This window comes from Felis catus, chromosome C2 (assembly GCF_018350175.1).
Source record: "Felis catus isolate Fca126 chromosome C2, F.catus_Fca126_mat1.0, whole genome shotgun sequence".
NCBI lineage: Eukaryota > Metazoa > Chordata > Mammalia > Carnivora > Felidae > Felis > Felis catus.
In genome coordinates, this window is record NC_058376.1 from 111,132,378 (window position 1) to 111,154,933 (window position 22,556).

General features: G+C 39.3%; 2 long non-coding RNA genes across 3 annotated transcripts in view; one reads left to right on the forward strand and one right to left on the reverse strand.

Annotated features, from left to right (window-relative positions):
- The window catches only part of LOC123380085, a 41,537-nt gene extending 32,733 nt beyond the window's left edge, over positions 1-8,804 (forward strand). Inside the window, exon 4 of the long non-coding RNA XR_006585384.1 lies at positions 7,211-8,804. This is a non-coding gene — a long non-coding RNA (uncharacterized LOC123380085). The remainder of the gene's footprint in view (positions 1-7,210) is intronic.
- The window catches only part of LOC123380084, a 51,773-nt gene continuing 30,062 nt past the window's right edge, over positions 846-22,556 (reverse strand). Inside the window, exons 2-4 of one of the 2 annotated variants that reach the window (XR_006585382.1) lie at positions 6,239-6,436; positions 3,815-3,983; positions 846-3,219 (exon numbers count right to left, since the gene is read on the reverse strand). This is a non-coding gene — a long non-coding RNA (uncharacterized LOC123380084). The remainder of the gene's footprint in view (positions 3,220-3,814; positions 3,984-6,238; positions 6,437-22,556) is intronic. The other variant, XR_006585383.1, reaches the window with a different exon arrangement.

Consider the following 22,556-nt stretch of genomic DNA (forward strand, 5'->3'; position numbering starts at 1 on the left):
GCACAATCCATAGATATAAATACGTCACGTAAAAGGTGCTTATGTACGTAAGGGTGTACGCACGCGTGTGTCTGTGTTGCATTCCGATCACCCCACTTGGAAGGGGGCATTTGTTAATGTAAAGTATTGTATATTATTAAATTTGTGGGCATAAGGTACACCTCTTTTTTTTAATGTTTATTTGTATTTGAGACAATGCATGAGACAGAGTGCAAGCGGCAGGAGGGCAGACAGAGGGACACACAGAATCTGAAGCGGGCTCCAGGCTCCGAGCTGTCGGCACAGAGCCTGACGCAGGGCTGGAACCCATCAACTGTGAGATCATGACCTTAGTCGAAGTCGGATGCTTGACTGACTGAGCCACTCAGGTGCCCTTGATACACATCTCTTATAGAGCCAAGTAAAAGTGAAAATTGGGGGTCAGAAACATTTCACAGTTGATCCAGAAGTCCTGGAGGTAAGCTAAGTATAAGCCAGTAGTGTCTCCAGGAAGGAGAAGCCACAAAACTCAATTTCTAGATGAAACAAAATGCTAAAAATAAACTCGGAGCGGTGAGCCTGCGAGGAGGATTTAACAGCAGTGTCAGTGTCTCACTCACGCTACCGGGGAGATCAATGAGAAAACATCTTTCCCTACAATTAATGGTTGTAGCATTTCAACTTGAAAAAAATTCCAGAGCAAGCAAAAGCACCCCTGAGGCAGTACTAAGAGCAAATACACTGATGATTCTGCTGCACTTGTAACTTTCCATACTAATTCTTAAATAAATATACCCGATTCACTTGGAATCTTGAGCTATGAAAGCAAATACCACACACACAAAAACCTTATTCAAAGCCCCATACATTTTATTTATTTTGAAAAGCAAAGCTCAAAAATTGGGGTGTCCTGAAATCAATCTTCTAAGTGAAAACTTAAAAAAAGTTATTTGTACTAATATTCCCTAATAATTAACTACATTTTTGGTATTATTCATAAAAAATAGCATACAAGCTTAAATGACCAAGGACCAAAAATTTAATTTCAGACAGTAATATCAATATAGCAAGATGATTCGATTAAGTAAGCATCAACAATGATTAAATTATATGTAGGGCCGGGTCTGAACAACTATTCTTAAATTGAAAATGTATCTACCTTTAACGAGGACATGGGAAGAAAAACAGAAAATAATGAAAGAGAGTTTGTTTTATAATGCCATATTTCTTGGTAAAACAAACAAAAACACAGTTGTTCTCACAGTATTTCTTGAAAAACAACTCTTTCAGACAGGTGAATTAATACTTGGTACATAACAGAAATGATCTGGAGCCACCTTGTGGTAGTCACGTGTAACTGGCTGTGGTTTTGGAAACCATCCTAGAACTAGAATATTCTAGTATTCTAGAATAAAGGTTTTTTTACAGCTAAAAAATTATCTAATTTCTTTCAGAATGCTAATGTTTCAAACGTAGACAACATATTTATATGGCATAAGTGCCAAACAAAAATATTTTTGTAATGGAAAGTGGTAATAATAATTACAGTGGCTGTCAATCATTTATTCAGTGCCTTCTGAGTGCCAGGCACTGAGGTGTGGGTCTTGTGTATCTTCACGCGCCGGATGGAAAGAAGTTTTTAGGGAAAAGCAAGGTAGACTAAATCACTCTCTTACCCATGGCCCCACAGGTTTAGTAACAGGCGTAGCTGAGATTTGGAGGTCAAGTCCTTAGTAACTACCACCCCTTTAAAAATGCCTGCGGTATATCAGCCATCATGTTAAGCATTTTCTATTTGTTATATAATCATGATAATATTCTTATGGGATAAATATTATTACATACATTATATAAATGAAGAGATTCAGGCAGATTATATAAACCTGCCTTAAGTTTTAGCCCAAACTGACAAAGCTGGAATTTGAACCCAGGAAAGTTTAATCCTAAAAATCGCTCTCTTATACTGTTCTATGTTCGTCTACATCATCTACATCATAATACTTTAATTAACTGTTTATATATGGATTTATTCATTCATCACTCAGTCACTCATACACACACAGACACACACACACAAATGGAGGGTGTGGGGTAAGGAGAAAGAGAGAAATATTAAGACACAAGCTGCTGGGTTTGAGGCTCCAGGGTCCATCTGACAAGGTCTAGGAAGGATCTATTTTCTGCAAAGCTGGTAAATATGTTTAATGTGGCTTCATTTATGAAGGAGAAAGGTTGAGGGAAAAAACACACAGATATAGATACATCTGGTTATTACGGAGGACATGTTGAGTTGTTCTCTCTCATTTACACACAGACACACACACACACGCACGCACGCACACACATGCTATGGTGCATCTTTCTTTAGCAGGCATACTCTCTCCTCCTTCCCTTGGGTAAATATTCCTTTCCAAGTTGATACTTAGACATTGGTTCCCAGAGAAGCTTCCCTGGCCTGCTTCCCCAGTCTACGTGTCTCTGTAGCTTCCACACACCCTACCTTCTGCTTTTCTTAGCACTTTGCACACTTCACTGTGATTGTATTTTTCTATCCACCATCAGACTCCAAACTCCGGGAGTCTTCATGCCATTTCCTCCCTTGGTGGACCACCAGCGTTCAATAAAAGTTTGTTGGCAACTGAATTAAGATGCTCAAGGAAATCAAAGTATAGGTCACAAAAATAAAAGCCATAAGTACCAGAAAATGCCGGGTACAAGTATAACTAGGGTAAAGCGGAGGCACGGAAGGGGCAAAGGGTCCATTTTATTTGAGGAAAGAGAAGGTTAAAAAGATTTTTCTTAAGGAGATGATATTTGATCCGTGGAAGGGGCAGATGGAAAGGACAGAGGTGTCACCATAAGGATTGAGATGTGGCTTGCAAATATTAATGTACGTGAAAAATAAATTGCCTGGAGAATTTGTTAAAATGTAGATTCCTTGTCTAAATGCTCAGGAATTAGATTTCAGTAGAACCTCGGAGTCAACATTTCTAAAAATACCCCCAACTGATTGTAGTGCTGATGATCTTTGGACCTCATTATGAGGAAAGCAGAGGCATGAAAAGCATGATGTGTCTGAGGCCATATGCAAGAAGTTCATTGTGGCTGGGGTTTGTGATACAAGGGAAGAATGTCGGAAGGTGTGGTTAGGAAATAGTTGAGGCCAGATTATGAAGAACCTTGTGGGTCATGCCAAGGAATTTAAGTTTTATTCTGTGGTACTATGGAGCCATTAGTCACCTAAAAGAAGAGAGTAGATAAGAGCGAATTACATTTGAGTTCACTGTAGAGTGTGGAATTCATGGGAGAGACCTTAGATGCTGTGCTCACCAGACACCCCCCCCCCACCCATTGCCTCAATGGGTGTTTTTTTCTTTTTTTATTATTTATTTATTTTTTAAATTTACATTCAAGTTAGCATATAGTGCAATAATGATTTCAGGAGTAGAATCCAGTGATTCATCCCCTATGTCTAACACCCAGTGCTCATCCCAATGTGTCTTCCCTAATGCCTCTTGCCCATTTAACCCATCCCCCCACCCACAAACCCTCTAGCAACCCTCAGTTTGTTCTCTATATTTAAGAGTCTCTTATGTGTTGTCCCCCTCTCTGTTTTAATATTATTTTTGCTTCCCTTCCCTTATGTTCATCTGTTTTGTATCTTAAATTCTACATATGAGTGAAGTCATATGATATTGGTCTTTCTCTAATTTCGCTTAGCATAATACCCTCTAGTTCCATTCACGTTATCGCAAATGGCAAGATTTCATTCATTTTGGAGTAATACTCCTTTGTGTATGTATGTGTGTGTGTGTGTGTGTGTGTGTGTACATACCACATCTTCTTTATCCATTCATGTGTCGATAGACATCTGGGCTCTTTCCATACTTTGGCCATTGTCAATAGCACCGCTATAAACATTGCCAATGGGTGTTTTTTCAAAAGCCTCCAACTTCCCAGGCATATTCTTGGGATCCATAAAGTTTCTATGATCATCTCCTTTGCTGTGTCAATAATAGTTTAAAAAATATTTTTATGTTTATTGTTGACAGAGAGAGAGAGAGAGAGACAGAGTGTGAGCAGGGGAGGGGCAGAGAGAGAAAGGGAGACACGGTATTGGAAGAAGGCTCCAGGCTCTGAGCTGTCAGTGCAGAGCCCAACATGAGGCTTGAACTCACAAACCATGAGTTCATGACCTGAGCCAAAGTTGGACGCTTAAATGAGGGAGCCACCCAGGCGCCCGAGTAATTTTCGATGAAGGTAATCTTCCCCCAAGTCATCTCACTGGTAGTTTTATGACCGATACCTGTAGAAAATTCTAGTGGCTGTTTGCATTTGTGTTTCTCTCTGCATCAGGCCTGTGAACCAGTAAGACAGTTCAGTGTGGCAGATATGAATGTGCACAGTAGTTCCAGGCTACATAGGTTTAAATCCCGACTTGGTCACACTCACTGGTCGTGTGCCCTTGAGCAGGTTATATACCTCCTGTACCTCAGTTTCCTCACCTGTATAATGGCGATAATAATAGTGCTACCACACAGGAGTGTTGAGACGATTAAATGTGTCAATAGCACACATGTGAAGTGTTAGAATAATGCCTGGGACAGACTAAGGACTACTTGAGTTTTCACTGTTTTTGTTCCTGCTTTTTGTTAGAAACCTCTCCTAAGCTGTGGGACTTTGTTTTACTGCCATAATTGCAGTTACTTCGGCAGCTGCCTGACACAGCCACAAACCCCTTCCAAAGCCTGAGAGATATGTTCTGACTTGGCCTTACTCACATTTACTTTATTATTACTTCACTGTTAAGGAAGGAGCCTCTTGACTTTGTAGCTGAGATCCCTATGCAGAGAACATACATCTCTATCATGACCTCGCTTACATGATTAATTACCCAGGGTCATAGTGTCAAGCTTGAGATAGTAGGGAGCTTGTTTGGGCACTAAATTTTATTGTCTTCTTTCCGATATCTGAGGACTCCAAATGGTTACTGTACATGTCCCTTATTGCTTCTCCTCTATCTGGATTGGTGGAAGTTTATAGGAATAAGGCATTTGGGAATGTGGGATTTTATAAGGTTGAGCATGTGAGGGTAAGTATCATGAACTCCAGACTCTCCTCCTAAAAGAAGTTCTTACCCTGGGGCACCTGGGTGGCTCAGTTGGTTATACATCTGACTCTCGATCTTGACTCAGGTTATGATCTCATAGTTCGTGAGTTCAAGCCCTGCATCGAGCTCTCCACTGACAGTGCAGAGCCTGCTTGGGATTCTGTCTCTCTCCCTTTCTCTCTCCCTGTCTCTCAAAATAAATAAATAAAACATTTTTTTTTAAAGGCAGTTCTTATCGCTCACGTCCACTCTATTGAGGCCAACACTTTAATGTTCATGGACTAATTAGAAAGCAACAGAAGCACATGTGTTATGTGTAACTCTCATACGTGGAATGATAACAAAAGGGTCTTATCACTAGCAAGTTACACACACACATAGAACCCTGGAGAAGGTTCTACTAGTATGTTACTTCACAATCAAGGGATCTACAATAACTCATCCAGGGTTCTCCAAAGAATTAGGACTGGTTTTTCTGTTCTATCCAGCTTGCCCTGGGCACCGGACTTTAGCCCTGGATTTTTGGCACATCTCTCTCTCTTTTTTTAATATTTATTTTGTTATCTTTGAGAGAGAGACAGACAGAAGGCAAGTGGGGGAGGGGCAGAGAGAGAGGGAGACACAGAATCTGAAACAGGCTCCAGGCTCTGAGCTGTCAGCACAGAGCCTGACATGGGGCTCCAACTGGGGAACAGGGAGATCATGACCTGAGCCGAAGTCAGATGCTTAACTGACTGTATCACCCAGGCGCCCTACTTAGCACATCTCTCTTGGACTACTTGTCACCTACAGTCCCCAAGCCCATCTCTGCTGGAAACCTCTCCCTCAACATTTGTTTCCCTTTTTTCATCCTGCCCTGACTCCGGCCCTGGGTTTTGTTGACCGCTTTCCCCATACCTAGAGTTGCCTCTCCTCATTCTGATTCTGCCTGGATTGAGCAGGGCTCACCAGGGCCCTACTTGAAGAGCCATTTGTTACTCAGACCTCTGCGTATTGGTGTCAGTGTGCAGGAGTCGGGTATACTGCTTCACACAAATAACGCTTCTCTCCGGCCACACTTCACACACAAGAAAGCGGCTAAAACCTTCCTCGGTCCACCAGCAAACGCTGGCCCTCATCGCCCTTCTTATGACTTTGCATTATACTTACGTTCTGTAGGAAGGCCTAATGGCTGATCCTACGTGTGTAGTTCATCACTGTTTTTCTGTGTCAAGGTATTATGCCAAAGGCATGTGGTAGCCAGAAGGAAAACCCACTCTGAGTTTCTTCTTCAACTTACATAAATGGAGGGAGGTGGCCATTTTTGCCCTTGTAACTGCAATGGAGAAAAGTAGTTGAAGCTCCTACCTAAATGACAAGAAATGGGAGTGAGGAGGGGGTTATCGATCGTAATGCAGTCTATCTGTTCTTTGGTGCCATTGTCTCTCACCTTGGGCATAGAGTTCCTAGAGAGTTCCACTCTTTGTTAGGAGGTTTCCTGGGAATAATAGGATATTTGATTCTCTAACTGAAACATACTTCAGAGAAAACCAGGTCCCAGAATTCCTCCCTTGGTGGGAATGGGCTCAAGCTGGGAGCCCTAGGGTTTCTGGGCCACCAGGAACAGGCTTTGAAGTAGCACCTGAAGGGAGCCGTCACCGTAGACGAGTCATTTAGATCAAAGCTGCCTGGTTTTATTCTCCTTCAGGATAGAGTCAAAATCAGATTAGAATCGAGTTTGCTGGTTTTTATCAACTTCTGCCAGGCCACCACTGGAGGCAAGGTTTGCCCCTCAGCACCCTAGTCATAAGCAGATGATGTGGAAGGGGTGAGGGTGGGGAGTTCTCACTCCTTAAATTTGACCCTGAACCTATTGGCTGCTCTTTCCTAGGCCAAGGAATCCTGACTTTAAATCACATGGACTGTTCAGTGTATAATAATTTATATACTTGTAATTTTTCTAGATTTTTTTCTCTACCATCGTGATTAGTTATCTGAAATGCAAATGTATTGCCAACGACAAAAAATGCTTTATGGTCACTTGAATCATTAAGCTCTCTGAAAGTGCCATCCTTGTGGAATGCTTCTGTAAAGGTCACAGTCCCTCAAACTCCATTCAGTACCACCCTTCTTTTTTCCCAGGCTTTGTCCCTTCTTTTGGAGGGAAGAACAAGCACTTCCAAACTTGCAGCTTTTGGTTTTATCTTTCCTTCCACACCCCACATGCTCCAGCTAAGGTAAGTCTGCCACCACCCCATTTTCACTATGGGATCTGTCCTGAGAGACTGCAGTGGACCAGGACCTTAGAAGGGACTGAGGTGATACCGACTGATATTGCTACTTTGGCTCAGATCTGGGGTCTGTGCCAACTCCCTGCATGGTGCCCACAACCTTTTACCCCACAGCTCCCTCCAAAAATCCCAGATTGATATAATGCATTGCACCTTCAGGGCACTCCCAGCAGCTCAAGACCAAGAGGCCTAAGATCTGAGGCCTTGCAAAGGGCGTATGGCCAAATGTCTTTCATAGATTTGAAAATAAGTGACCTTTTGCCCCCTCCTGGCCTGGCCCTCCATCTATCTGTACTCATATTTTTGCCTGTGGAATTAGTGGCTTCAGAAGAAGTAACCCGGTGCCAAAGAGTGGCAATTCTGAGGGAGAGGGAATCTGATGAGGTTATGGAAGATTTAGCCTAATAACAGGCCCAGGCCTACAGCCCAGAGGACTTTCTTTCTCTGACATTCAGCATGTTTTGTCCTACAATAAGAATATTAATAACTAACGGCTTATAGTGCTTGCCCTGTGCCAGGCGATCTTCTAAATTCTTCACATACATTAACTCAGTCCTGTTAACCCCGACACTACTGAGAGATTTATGAGGGAGCAAAACCCCAATTCTGTAATCTCACCCATGTGTCACTTCGCAAGCAATCCAACTGTTTCTAATTCTGTGTCGAAGTATAAGACTACTGTAACAATCTCTACTGGTTGTTCTCCTTGGCCTTTCTGTAGGACAACTCCCATCCAAACTGGCCCCAGAGTTAGCCTGGTCTTGACTCTCTATTGAATGTTGACTCAGCTGCAGCCCTGGATGCCCCCCTGCCACTGCCTTCCCCACTTAGAGGGCACCCTATACACCTTTAGTGTTCACATCATGCCCACACTCAGCTATGTTTGGCCATTAGAGTAGAATGTCCATTACCTCTGATCTATATGATGATGCATTTCTGATAAAGCAGAACACTATAAAAAATTTCCGACAATTCCACACAGTAACTTTTCAAAATGTAACTTCAGCATATTGGCCCTGTACTTCATTGCTAGAAAAAATAAATACATTAAAAACATCTATTTCCTTTATTATCCTTGACAGATATTTCAAAAGTCCTCTTCTATTGCCTTAGAACTCCTCTTTGGAGCCCTTCTTCATTCAATTCAAATAAAGTCATGACAGTATACCCCAGGAGGTCATCTGTCTCACGTAACTAGCAACCTGGATGTAATTTTAAGCTCAGCTGGGAATCTCCATGTACAGAAATATTTATTAGTTGGCTGACTGGAAATAGTGATGTGTTACATAGATGAAGTGTCCATTTCTTTCCTCTGAGTGGACAGCCTATAGCTTACTTAAACATAGCACTTCTGTTCTGTCTCCTTTGTCCTTTCTAACATAAGCTGCTTCTCTGTTATGCATACAGTTTTAGTTTTCCACACACAGAGATACATTCCCTCTTCATAAACAGTATTTATTTGCCTCTGTTTCTTTTGAGGAGACAATACTATTACATTATTGTATTAGTTAGGATACTTTTGGTACCAACTACAGAGACCCTAACTCAAATTAGGTTAAGCATTAAAAACAACTTATTGGTTTATGTAAAATAAAATCAAGAATTAGTCTAGGTTCTAGAAAAGGCTTGATCCAGTAGCTTAGCAAATAATAACTTAGCAAGTGACTGGACTGCTTAGTTATTCTAAAGTGTTACGAATGGCTTTCAACTGGTTCCAGTGGCCATATTCACACCTAACAGTAAGGATTCTTCTGTGGATTTCTAGTAAAAGCAAAAAAGTTATTTTTTTCAAAATCCCCAGTGCACGTTTTCTTGTGTCTCAGTGTCCGAGTGGGTCACATGCCCAACTCTAGGCAATCGGTTTTAGCTGGCAAATGGCACATGCTGACGGGCTTAAACTATGCAGTGCTCACCTTTGATAATGAAAGTGGGATCAGCTTTTGCCAGGCACAGAGGCTGTATTGAGGAATGTATTTTCATAGGAGGAAGTAGAGCTTGGATAGAGCAAACTACCCTACCATAACCACAATTGTACCATAAATCTAATCCCGCTAATCTTCAAGGAAGCCTATGAAGTGTCACTTATCAACTCTTGATAGCGTGTGTTCCAAACGTGCTTTGTGTATTTCCCATGTTCTTTGCTTTGGTATGCGCAGATATCTGAGGCCGTAAGCGCTCTTAGTGGAACCCTTCTCAACTATTCTCTTTGTGAATGGCTAGGTCCTGAGCCAAGTGCTTTATATGTTTACACATTAGAATTTCACAAAAGCCTTGTGCAACAGATGCCATCAACTTCTTTTTACAGATGAGGAAACAAAGTTAATTAATTTGCTCAGTGTCACATAATTAGTGAGGGACGCAGGATTCAAATGGAGGTAGACTCCAAAACCTATAGGCTTAATTCAGGACAGTCCATGCCAACTACCGTGTCTCTAATGACCTGATATTACCAAAAGAGCTAGAAGAGCAACATACACTATTTAGTTATATTCAGAAAAAATCAAGAGAATAAGTAAGTTATAATCTGTTAGTTGGGGCTAAAAAATTATTAATTTTAATGAAAATGACAAAGAGTAAGTAGAGCTCTTTTATTTCTACATTGCTTTTCATCTTTTCTGTTAGGGGAGTGATTTTTGGTCTGAAATAGTAGCTCAGTGGGGTGCCAGCGTGGCTCAGTGGGTTAAGCATCCACTTGGGCTCCAGTCATGGTCTCACAGTTCCTGAGTTCCAGCCCCGCGTTGGGCTCTGTGCTGACAGCTCAGAGCCTGGAGCCTGGTTCACATTCTGTGTCTCCCTCTCTCTCTGCCCCTCTGTGCTCTCTCTCTCAAAAATAAATAAACATTAAAAAAATGGAAATAGCAGCTCAAATACTGGCAATAGGGAATAGATTTTGAAGCTGGGTGAAGATATTACAGGAGAATATGCAGCCACTTCTGTGAGTTCTTGTCCTCATGCCTAGACAAATTCAATCCCAGGACCTGAGAGAAGCTGTGCCTGAGGCAGACTGCTGAATCAATGGCTGATCTATGGCAATGGAACCTACTCCTGAAGGCTAGAGACTGACAAATGTAAAAAAAAAAATCCTAAATAAATAAACAAATGAACAACAAACAAACAAACAAATAAAATTTTATACTAAAGATTGAAGAGGTGTTGATTGTGGCCAAGTGCTAAAGTAGCTACCAAAAACATAATTTATTAGCACTTAGAAAAGAACCAGCTCTTCTAAATAAAAATGGCAGACTGATGATGGATGTTTACTTCCACTTCTTTCTTAAGGCTTAAAAATCACCATAAAAAATTTAAAATGCATACATCTGAGTATAAGTAGTAGCAGATAAGAGGGCCTCATGTTTCTGAAGCTAAAAATGAAATACATGCACTATTACTAACCTAGATGTCTATAGAAAATGAAACCCAAGGTTCTGATAAGGCCGAAAAATCAATGAGAAGTAGGTCTGTCCACTACAGACCTAAAATGACTTGCGGAAAGGAGACAGTAGTGGGGATAGCCATCGTGCATAAATGGGGGATTAATTATAAGTTATGAGGACTGCTTTTTCCTGCTTGGATCATATAGTCTGGGGTCCAACTATAAGCCATGGGAACCTCTACCATGCCCACAGTTGGAATATGTCTCTCTAGGAAAAATGACATATTCAGAAGAAAACCCTAATAGTTGCATAATGAAACCACATTGCTTTCATTATTTGGATTCAGGTGTGTCCCCCTTCTCATTAGGCCATGGGTTTCTCAAAGATAGAGACCATATTCTCTTCCAGTCTGTATTCCCGCCTCTAGCCTGATATCTAGAAAAAAGAAGAAATGTATCATAAAATATTTTTATTGTTAGTTGGATACAATGGGAATTTATACCAGCTGACTCAAAAGAGTTCTCTTTGAATCCTGAGATACAATGACTATAAAACAAAATTAGTCTCCCAGGAAATTATCAAGATTGTGTGTAAATGGAATGTGACATTTAAACTGTCTAATTGAGAAAGTGGGAATCCATTGGAAATACATGGTATAATATTTCACAAGGAAGTAGTGAAGACAAATTCAATCATTTCCTCAAAATATTAGTGTTTTTCATTCTCCATTCATATATAGGTTACTTTTTCCCTTCTCTTCAATCTGTTCACTACTCTCTTCACATTTAGAGAGCATGTAATTTTGTTCTGTGTGTATGGTGGATATCATGTATATCAGTGACTCTCAGTCTTTCAGAAACCAGATAGTGCCTGGTGTCCCCTGGTTAGTCATTCCTTGTGTTTAGAGTTGAGGACTTTGAGGACACAATCTTAGGAACCAGTTTCTATTGGAAAACTTTTGTGATTAACTCTGGGGAGATTTTGGGATTTATGAGCCATGAGCCATGTGTCTATAGCATGTTTTCTTACAGATAGGCCTCATGGAGTTGTAGGAATAGAGTTAATGGGCTTTTATTTTCTTATGATGACTGGCAAGGCTACAAAATATCTCTTCCTAGCTACATAACCCCACTGATTTATCTGGATCATCATTCTTGTTTTGGAGATAATTCAGTTCCATAAAATTACATAGACATATTAGAAAAAAAGTAGGTATAATACAAGTAAATGAGCCATATTTCATTTAACTGAAAAATTCATGAGGGCAGGAATCATATGTGTTGTGTTTCCCACTGTATCTCTAACATCTAATACCATACAGAGTACATATAATACAAAGTAATAAAGAGTAGACACTCAGTAAAATTTGGTAAATAAATGAAACACATAATTATAGTGAGCCTTTAAATTATCTCCTTAGATATAAACTTACAGTGCTATTATAAATTCTGAACCAATTCAATGTTTTTGATTATTGTATGCATATAAACAAAAATCTCTTCCATAATCAGGACAGTGTGCTATTGGCACAGATTAAGCAAATTGATCAATGAAACAGAACAGAGAGTTCAGAAACAGACCCACATAAATAGAGTCAACTGATGTTTAAGAAAGCAGCAGAAACAATACAATAAAGATAGTATTTTCAACAAATGGTGCTAGAACATCTACATGCAAATATATATATCTCATTCAAAAATCATCAAGAATTAAAAGGTATACACACAAAAAAATCTTCCTTCCTTTCATTGACTCCATACACTTCTTATGTATCCTTCTAGAGAGCTTCTATACAGCATATAAAAATAAATATTCCTTTATTCCCAATTTTACACAAAAAGGAACACGTCCTGTATAATGATTTGCACCTTGCTTTTTTGTTTGTTTATTGCTGTAATAATATACCTTGGAGCCCCTTCCCTCCAGTGTATAGAATGTCTTCATTCTTTTTACAGCTGCCTAGAGTTCTTTGTGTGAATATGTAGTTTATGTAACTGTAGGAGCGCTGACAACACGGACTCCGTCTTTGGCTCTCCATCTGTTCCCCCCTCTGACCAAAAGGTGGAGCCAGTTGAGATTACTAGTAGAGATCCTTTCCTGCCAGATGGTGCTACTTTAGATAACTAACTACCCCGTGACCTCATTACCATACCTCTCCCTATATAAAAGCTGTGGGTTGAGGTCCAGACTTGGTAGAGACTATGGGGGCAGAGGATAGGCGTGGAGAATGTCCAAGTACTGCCTTGATCATCTACCTGCCCACTCACCCGCTGGATACCTTCTGTGAGTAAGTTACTCTGTATAAACCTGTGTAAATGGTATGGAGTGGCTTGCTTTGTTTTTTAAAGTGTCTTTTCTTTCTGGAGGATACATTACTGACCCTCCTCCATTTTCTAACATTAACGAGCCTCCTATTGGCGGGCGCTTGTTTATAGCCTTCCTGACTTTACAAACAATACCGCAATAAAGAACTTGGCATGTATGTGGTTTTACAAATACTCGAGTATTTAGAATCTTATGAAACTATCTGACTTTTGCCAAACTAATGGATAAAAATGGTTATCTCAGTGAGTTTCAATTTGCATTTATTTTATTATCATTGAGTTTAAGAGCCAGTTGTACTTTCTTTCCTATGGTTTTCAATCTTCCCTTAATAGTTTGTATTTTATATGCTGGAAAAGTCATCTTTTAAAATGTAATAAATGTTTTTTGACTAATGCATAACACCAGGGTCAAATTTTAATGAATTAATTTTATCTAAGGTTATATTAATTTTACCTGTGGCTACATTAATGAGGTTCCATTGTGCTAAGTGGCTTAGGGTCACAAATATAAAATGTAGCATGCCTTCATTCTTGATCTCATAATTTACTAGGGATGATAAACATATTTAGAGATAACTTGGATAAAAGGTGGAGGTGGGTAAGGGAGAAGTTAACCCTGACTAGGGAATCAGAGAAGACTTGTGTTGGAAATGTGGACAGGGGTGGGTATATTTTGTAGAGCAGACTTAAAGGAGGAAAGATCTTAAGTGACCCTTGAATTGGGGGTCTACTGGGGGTTATGTGAGCACAAATTGGTGGAGAACAGGTCTTGAGGTGATGTTCTGTAGCATGAAAGACAGCTTGATAAGGAAACTCAGTTTTTGAACTTTAAAGGATCATAATGCTCATTAAAATCATTTTGCAAATGAAGAAACTGAGGCCAGAGAAATCAGTGGCTTCTCCTAATATCTGAGTTATGAAGAGACTGTGCTGGGACTCAAAGTATGGATTCCTGCCCCATATTTTTTCTCTACTTATACTCCCTCTAGAAGACAGTGGTCACATGGAAGGAGGCTCTGAATGCCCTCAAGGAATATGGAAAGGACCTGGTTGATTAGATTTATAGTTAGGGTATATTAGAGGGAAGAGAAGGTAAATGTAGGAATTAGGTGAAATCTGCATTATCAGAAAAGCCAACCTCCGTTCCATTTTGAGGTCTCACAATGTCCTACATAGGAAGCATTTTGTTAAATTGCTTTCTACCCTTCTGGTTGGAGGAATTGTATGGGCATGCAGGAAAATCTAAGTGTCTGTGTCTGTATTTCCTGTGCGGGGTCATTAGCATGAATAACAGAATGAAGACTATTTAATATGAACGTCCAGCTTTGCCCTTTTGAGTCACCCTGGCCATGTCCCATGTATTACCATCACTCTAAGGACACTCATCCGAAAGTTCACTCCTCCCCAAGATTGCCCCACAGGAAGGAAATAGTAATCTAAAGCAAATGACTACTTCATGCGGGCATAAAGTCAACACATGTAATTTAATACTAAGTCTGAAACTCATTTCTATGAGCTTCATTCAATATCAGCACATAAGTACAGGCTTTCATACTTTATCACTTTTTTCTCCATCAACAGCCAAATGTTTCAAGTTCATCTTTTGTACAAGCAATCAATTCTCAGGAAAACTGGCTGTCAAGCCTAGAGCTTGAAGGAAATAAAAAGGGAAGAATATCAATAAGCTTCCTGCTGCTTTGTCCTTTATAAATGGTCAGATTTATGCCTTGTATGCTACCTATTTTCTGAAGCTAAAGCAGTTGGCTTCCAAAGGTGGAAAAAAAAGCCCATGAACTATCCACTTGAAAGATCTTGCCATTTACCTCTGGGACTAGTTAATTAGCTTTTTGGCTCTTTGCATTTAGATGAAAGACAAATTAGAATCAAGAGGAATAATTACATTCACTGGCATTATAGATCTGATTTTATTATTACTTTAGGCTTGCTCATTGTTGTGGTTGGCTGTTAGGTCTAACAGCCAGAAAACAGGATTCACAGTTGAGACGATTGAGTGACCATAGGAAGTATAATTACTTCATAATTGGGTTTTTATATTCATGACTAATGACCATAATTGTTCAGTTTAAAAGTAAGGAAAATAATGTCCATAGTTGGGAGCTTTACGATGAAATCCATAAGTAATTTGCTAATAGTGGGAGCTCTGTGGTGATTTCAGCCACAGAGAATTTAGCAATAATTAAAATAACCTTGCATTACAATCAAACAATTACCTCTGGGGACTGATGCAAACCCATAATCCATTTGATTGTTGCCACAATCATGCTCTAAGAAAAAGCTTTTCAGATGGTACCAAGAAATTTACTCTCATTGAGAGCTCAAAATTTGGAGGCTTATAGAACATTCAGTTTAGTCAGCACCCAATCTGAAAGTAAATGGAACCCTCTCAACTTCAAAGTTTGATAAGCTTGCAGACGGGAACTCCACTAAGCTATTGATTTGCCAGTAAATCGAATAAAGGAAAAACAAGAGATGTTGTGACTGCATTATCTTCATCCAGACAGATTAAGGCTTCAGCACATAAATCAGATTGGTCTCTAGCAGCTGCTTACTTAGTGGATCAATCCTTGAAAAAAGTTTCGGAAATACGCGTCATAATAAGTTGAAAGTTCAAGAAAATGTGATCTTGGAAATCTTTAGAAAATCGAACACGCTTTTCCCAAATATTCGTATTTACTAGGAAAGTGATATACTACTCTAAGAAGGTAGGTTCTGAGTTAGGAAACCTAGAAAGGCCATATGATTATGTCTTTTTAGTTCTCTAATGTATTACCCATTTGCTTAAAATGTATCTCACCTTGAGTAAGTAGCTTAATTTTCCAAGTCTGAATCTATCTTTATGCGTAACAGGAGAATACTGTTTATGTATAGGTGTAAATCCAGGCAAGAGTGGATGATTCACAAGAGCAGCTGCTATGTTTGCACTGGGATGTGAGTTAAAGGGCTCCAGTATTACACCCCAATAATGCAGAAGGAAGCCTTCTTTTGGAGCCCTTCATGCCAATATTATGGTTCATATATTATCTTTACCACTTGGGAGTTAGATGGAAGCTTAGTTTTCTTCTCAACCTCCTCTCCACTAAAGCATTTGATTTTTTGCAGTGACTTTGAATGCAAGAATAATTACTTCTCTATGCAGGAATTGGCAGATTACAGCCAAGGGGGGTCTGTATGGCCTGAATCTGTTTTATATTTTTATATCTTGCAAATAAAACAAACAAAAAACAAAAACAGAATATGTGCATGGTCAAAACTGTACAGGCCGACAAACTCCAAAATACATACTATCTGGCACTTCACAAATATAGTGTGTTAACCCCTGCTCTATGGGCTTATATAACTTTCCAGGATCCTTAAATGAGAAATACTAGATAATGTATTTTTATTCTTGATTGTTTCAAGCCCCTGTGGCAAAAGTGCTTTCCTCTCTTTCAACCTGTCAATATTTGCATTCAGGGTTGTGGCCACTCACGTCAAAGATGCTGTGTTTGTTACATGAGTTCATTGCATATCAAATGTTTTAAGACTTCGGACATTGATATTTTATTTTATAGTTTGAATCTATTAGGTTTATATGTGTATCTCTTCTTCAGATGCTCAACATTAGAATCAGTCAATTATTGGAGTGGCAGTTTGGCCAAGGGCTAAAAAAGTACATGATGTCAGGGAGTCTGATTTGAATTTGAGCTTTACTACTTGTCCAATGTGTGACCTTGGCCAATGCAGCCAAGTTCTCAGCTGTATTTCTACACTAGCTACACAGTCTAATAGCACCTTCCAGAGTTGTCTGCCTTAAAAAAATTTTTTTATGTTTATTTTTGAGAGAGAGAGACAGAATGGGAGCAAGGGAGGGAGGGCAGAGAAAGGGAGACACAGAATCCAAAGCAGGCTCCAGGCTCTGAGCTGTCAGCATAGACCCCGATGTGGGGCTCAAACCCACAAACTGTGAGATCATGACCTGAGCTGAAGTCAGACACTTAACTGACTGAGCCAACCAGATGCCCCAAGAATTGTGTGACTTTTAATGAGAAATCATAATTGAAAGCATCTTGCTCAGTTTCTAATGCATAGATTCCCCCAAAATATTAGTGAACTCTGAATTTGAGGTCAGAACAATGAATGAACATTCACAGATTTAACTCCATCTTGGACCAAAAAAATAATACAATTTCTTACAAGTAAGAAATTGATTCATGATCTTTTTATCTGGTTGATCTTTATCATTTTTCTTGTAGTCTGAATTTATTATGCATGACAAGTTTTATGACCTATGTGGTTTTCTATATTCTTTACTATGAGAATCTACCTTAAAATGTTGTTTAATACATAAAATGATTTTATTATGAGGCACATTATTTTTAACTGGGAAATAAATTTATAAAGTGAATATTTAAGGGGCATATCCATAAATATTTGTGTAAATGTAATGAGTGATGCAGGGTCACTGAGTGCCTTCAGGGAGATCTATTTCTTCCCACATGTGTATTTATTTTTTAACATGGATTCGTTTGGAAACATGCTTAAAAGCACAGTATCAGCAATTGCTAGTGGCTTCCCAATATCTATTCTCTCTGTTTCTTTTTAGTAAAAGAGCCCTTATTTTTAACTTTACATATTAGTACCTAGGAAAAGTCTACAGTATTTGATCATGGATGATTGCTGAAAAGTTGGTGGTAACTTCTAGGTAATTTCCTACAAGAGAATGGTTATACCTTTCTCTCTCCTCCATCTTGCTGTCTGGAATGAAAATATAGATGGCTGGAGCTCTAGCAGTTAAACGGGAACAGGAACATGAGGACAAGCATCGCCCTTGTAGGGAGGGCAAAGTAGGGAGGGCAGAGAATGGCAAAGTGCCTGGATTTCTGAATTTTTCAAAGTCTTCATAAAATCTGTATTGTCTTCCTCCAGAGGTACTTTATGTGAGATGGAAAATAATCTCTATCTTGTTTCAGTTACTATTTTCTTTTCTGCCATAGGTGGTAAAATCCAGTTCTATCTGGTGTAGATATCAACAAATTTAATTTATTCATAGTAAAAATGAAACATCAATGTATTTAAAAAGTGGGACCACACTGATGCTATAGCAAGGATCATGAAAAGAAAATGTATTTAAATTTGCATCTTGACATTGTCTTTAAACCCATCATTCATACCACTTAATAATTGTGTGTGTGTGTGTGTGTGTGTGTGTGTGTGTGTGTATGTGTGCGCGTAATGACTAGAATACAAAACTTCTGTAGACCACTGTATTAAGTTACTTGAAGTTCTGTTGTTGTACCTGTTCTTGGGAAGAACGGATTAGTCAGTCAGAGACCTTACATCCATGAAGCAAGAATAAATATTATCCAGGTACATTTCTTTAGCACTAGTCAACTTTATCATAGAAAGAGTTAAGAAATTCTGCCAAAAATGTGTGGGTTATATTACTTTGAAAGAAAAGTTATGCTTTCCATTTTACTTGCATTTTGTTCCTTCATTTACAACACTTGTCAGGTGATACTAATTCATTAATTGTTACCAGTGAATAAAACTGCTATTTTTGTGAATAAAACTGCTAACAATCACATAAGATGTCTTCAACAAATAGATGGTATAGTTGTACCTCCGCAAATAATACACACTGACCATATCATAATTTTAAGTATTTGTTATCTATGAATTTTAATAACCAGGCAGTGTGGAAAAGTGTTAGATCCAATTGTGAAATAAGAAAAAATACACAGGTGTAATAATTCCCAGAAATTTATTTTTGAATTTTTATTAGGAATAATGGATTCAAAGATGAAGTACAAATGACTTATAAAATACTAAAATAACCAACTGCCTTGTAATTCACTCAAAGTATAAGTATGAATCTCCTAAAAATAGGAAGCATCTCCTTTTTAAATATCAGAAAACTGAAGCATAGTAAGACTTAAAAGTCAAATGAAGTAAACACTAAAAGTAGATGAGAATTCATATTTCTTCATTTCCAAACCGGTGCTCTCTTGGATATGTTACACAAAGTTTTAGAAATGAATTATTGATAGATGTCACACTGTTGTTGACTCTTCTGAGCATGAGATTTAAAATTCAATTCTAGCTTGTACAAAAGCTTTGGAATTAATTGTAGACACCTGCCAATTTCTTTGCTCTGTCCTTTACCTGAGGAGATTATCACTAGACCTCTGCCATTCCTGTCATCACATTCTGCCCCCAGCTGGGTTCCACTACTTGCTCATCAGAGAAGCCATGGAATCCCCCTACAACTCAGAGGCTGAAAATGATAGGGAATCAAATCATACTCAGGGAAATAGGAACCCTGAAGTTTTAATGAAACAACTAGTTTTGGTGTTTCAAATTCTCTGCTTCATTAATAAAAACCTTACATTTGCTGCTACTATCCCAAAGCCTATAAATATTGTAAAAGATCAAATGCTTCTCAAAAATATCAACATTACTAAATTATTTACAAAGTAACCAATGATATTAAACTACAGAAAATGGAAAGAGGGAAGCTACCGGACAAAAGTAAGTCACATGGGAAATATTCTGGCCAGTTGGCTTGGGACAAACTCAGAGAAAAGCACTAAGGAGGTAGTTTCATAAAGAGGAATGAGGGTCTAGATAATTCCTGGATGTTTGTTGTTACCAGTAGTACCTTCTAGAATAAAGTCACAGATAGATGGGTGCCCAATGGGAGACTGTAGGCATAAAGGGGGAGGGGCAGAAGGCCACGTTCGGGATCTCTCTTGACAGCCTTCTCCTACATTACTTGATGACTGCCTTCTAGTCCTTCCTTGACTCCGCTGTCATTATTTCTGTGTCTCTAGGCAATAAATTTTCTTTTTGCAATGAGAAATAAAACCATATTAGCTGCTTTGTTATCAGATGGTCAAAGTTGTTAACCACTTATTTCTCTTCACTGACTATTTAAGGCAAAGATGTTGTGTGGGTTATTGTTTAGTGAAGGAAATAGATAAAACGAGCTAACTGGATGATACTGAGGAAGTCTGCTGGCATCTGCCTCCATGCAGTGGTACAAAAGGCCAAAGGCTGGTAAAAGTTCTAGAGCAGGGGCACCTGGGGGGCTTAGTCAGTTGAACATCAGACTCTTGACTTCAGCTTAGGTTGTGATCTCACGGTTTGTGACATCAGATGGATCCCCAGAGGGGCTCTGTGCTGACAGTGCTGAGCCTGGTTGGGATTCTCTCTCTCCTTCTCTCTCTCTCTCTCTCTCTCTCTCTCTCTCTCTCTCTCTCTCTCCCTCTCCCCCTGCCCCTCCCCCACTCACTCTTGCATGCATGCATGCATGCTCTCTCTCTATCTCCCAAAAATATATTTTTTAAAAAGTTTATAAGTAAACACAAGTCCAGGAATAATTTGACATACATGATGTCAGTGGGTGGAAGAGAGAGAAACAAAAAGACTAAGCCAAGAGGAAAAGTAATGTTACTGTTATATATTGATCATACACAGATAACTGTTGACAATAACTATATATCATGCACAGGAAGAACTGTTCACCTGCACAGTCCATAGTTACTTCAAGTGTGTCTTTGTGCATTCACATCATTCTTAGGAAGAATGGATGAGCCTACTGTCAGAGGGGGAATATGAGCCAAGTTTTGTGACAGGGTTCCAGAAAAGGAAACTTGTTAATGCCTTTGTGGAAGGTGGAGGGTGGAATGGAAAGTGTTTCTTACAGGAGAAAGGGGAGAACAACAGAAGGAATTGAGTGACAATTCCACCTCTCTGGTCTACAGAAATGACTTGCAGCTGTGACCTCAGGGTATCCAGGAATCAAGACTCAGAAATGGGAAGAACAAGTGTGAGGCTCAGAATGTTTAGAAGGAGAGTTACTGGCCAAGGAGTCTGGATACCTGAGAGAATAAGGATGTTGGCACTGTGTGCAGGTTGCATAGAGTAAAGCCTGGCCCCAGCACTCAAATTTTTCAGAGTTAGAGCGAGTTTCTGGTTTTCTGTGCCATTCACATAACTAATACTTGTTGCATCTTTAGTCTCCATTACTCCAGTTAAATGTCTAATGCACAGAAGTGTCAAGTAGCCCCTGTAACACCTCTTTGGAGATTGCTTGGAAGTGAAGGGTCTCCAAATTCCGTGAAGCACTTGACTTTCCACCACATAACTCAGACTTGAGCAATTTCAACACAGTGGTGTCTATTAGGTATGAATAACTCTTAAGGGAATGGTCTTAAATTCTCAAATTGAGAATGGTCTTAGATTCTCAAATTGAGAGGTGGGGGCTATGTCTCTGCCTTTGATCCTGGGCTCTGTGGCTAATAACATGCAGCATAGGTGACATAGTGCCAGTGTCAGTCTCCAAGATGAAGAAACTGGCAGCTCCCTCTACCTGTCTCTTGGGCTAGTGGCTCTTGATACCCAGCCATCATTCGATGAAGAAGCCAGTCAGTCACAGGGGAGATGACATGTGCATACATTCTAGCCAACAACCCCAGGGGAAGTCCTGGCCAAGAGCTAGCATCAACCCCCAGATACTGAATGGATGAGACTTCAGATAATCTTACCCCAGCCCTTGAGTCACTCTGGTCTTCCAGCCACTAGAGCTGGCAATGCACGAGCTCTGTCCAAAAGGCAGATTCACAAGCAGCATAAATAACTGTATTTTGGTCCAATAAGTTTGGTGTGCTCTGTCCTACAAGAGTAAATAATGAACACTAACTATCCTAGATTCTTAGTGGCTACAGAAATCTATCTAGGTACATCTCTCACTGTGGATACTGGATTTTTCTGAGAGAAAAATTTTGCTCTGTGTCTTTCAGGATACAAGGTGGGAGACATTGTAGATTTCTTCTTAGATTATTAAAATTTAGGTTTGGCTAATGGATGCATTTTGTGAATCAACATGCTTCGTATAAAATGAGAAGAAAATTATGTAAAATGTATTCCTAGAGCATTGAATAGGTCTGAGAAGAAATCTAAGGATTTTTTAGAGTCTAGATTTTCAACCATCTTATAATTGTCTACCTCTGTCCTTCTCAGAAACTTTATGCTCTCTCAGCAGCTCCCTTCACACCCACCGTGGTCTATTGCCTGTATCACTATGTTAGACAGACTGCTACTTTGATAAGCCTTCTGTTTTCCTTCAAGTAGCACTACCACATTTTCCCTATCCTTCATGTCCCACCTCTGAAAAGTATGCTTGACTTGAATCCATGCAGATTTATCTGTTTTGTTAGCTGCCAAATAGTACTTAATTCTGGCTGGATGTCAAAGTTGACGTGCTAAAATTGCGAATTTAGTAAAAATTGCACATTATCAGGAAGATTTAGGGCTTATCAGCATCTGGAACTCTAGAATATTGGGTATTTATTTGGATTAAGTATTCCCTATCCAGCTTTTACAGATTTACTTCATTTTCTTCTTTGTTTATAGTTTTCCTGGACTTCTAGAAACCAAAGAAATTAAAATAGGGGCCTAATTAATGGAGGCAGATTAAACCACTGAGCTATATAATTTG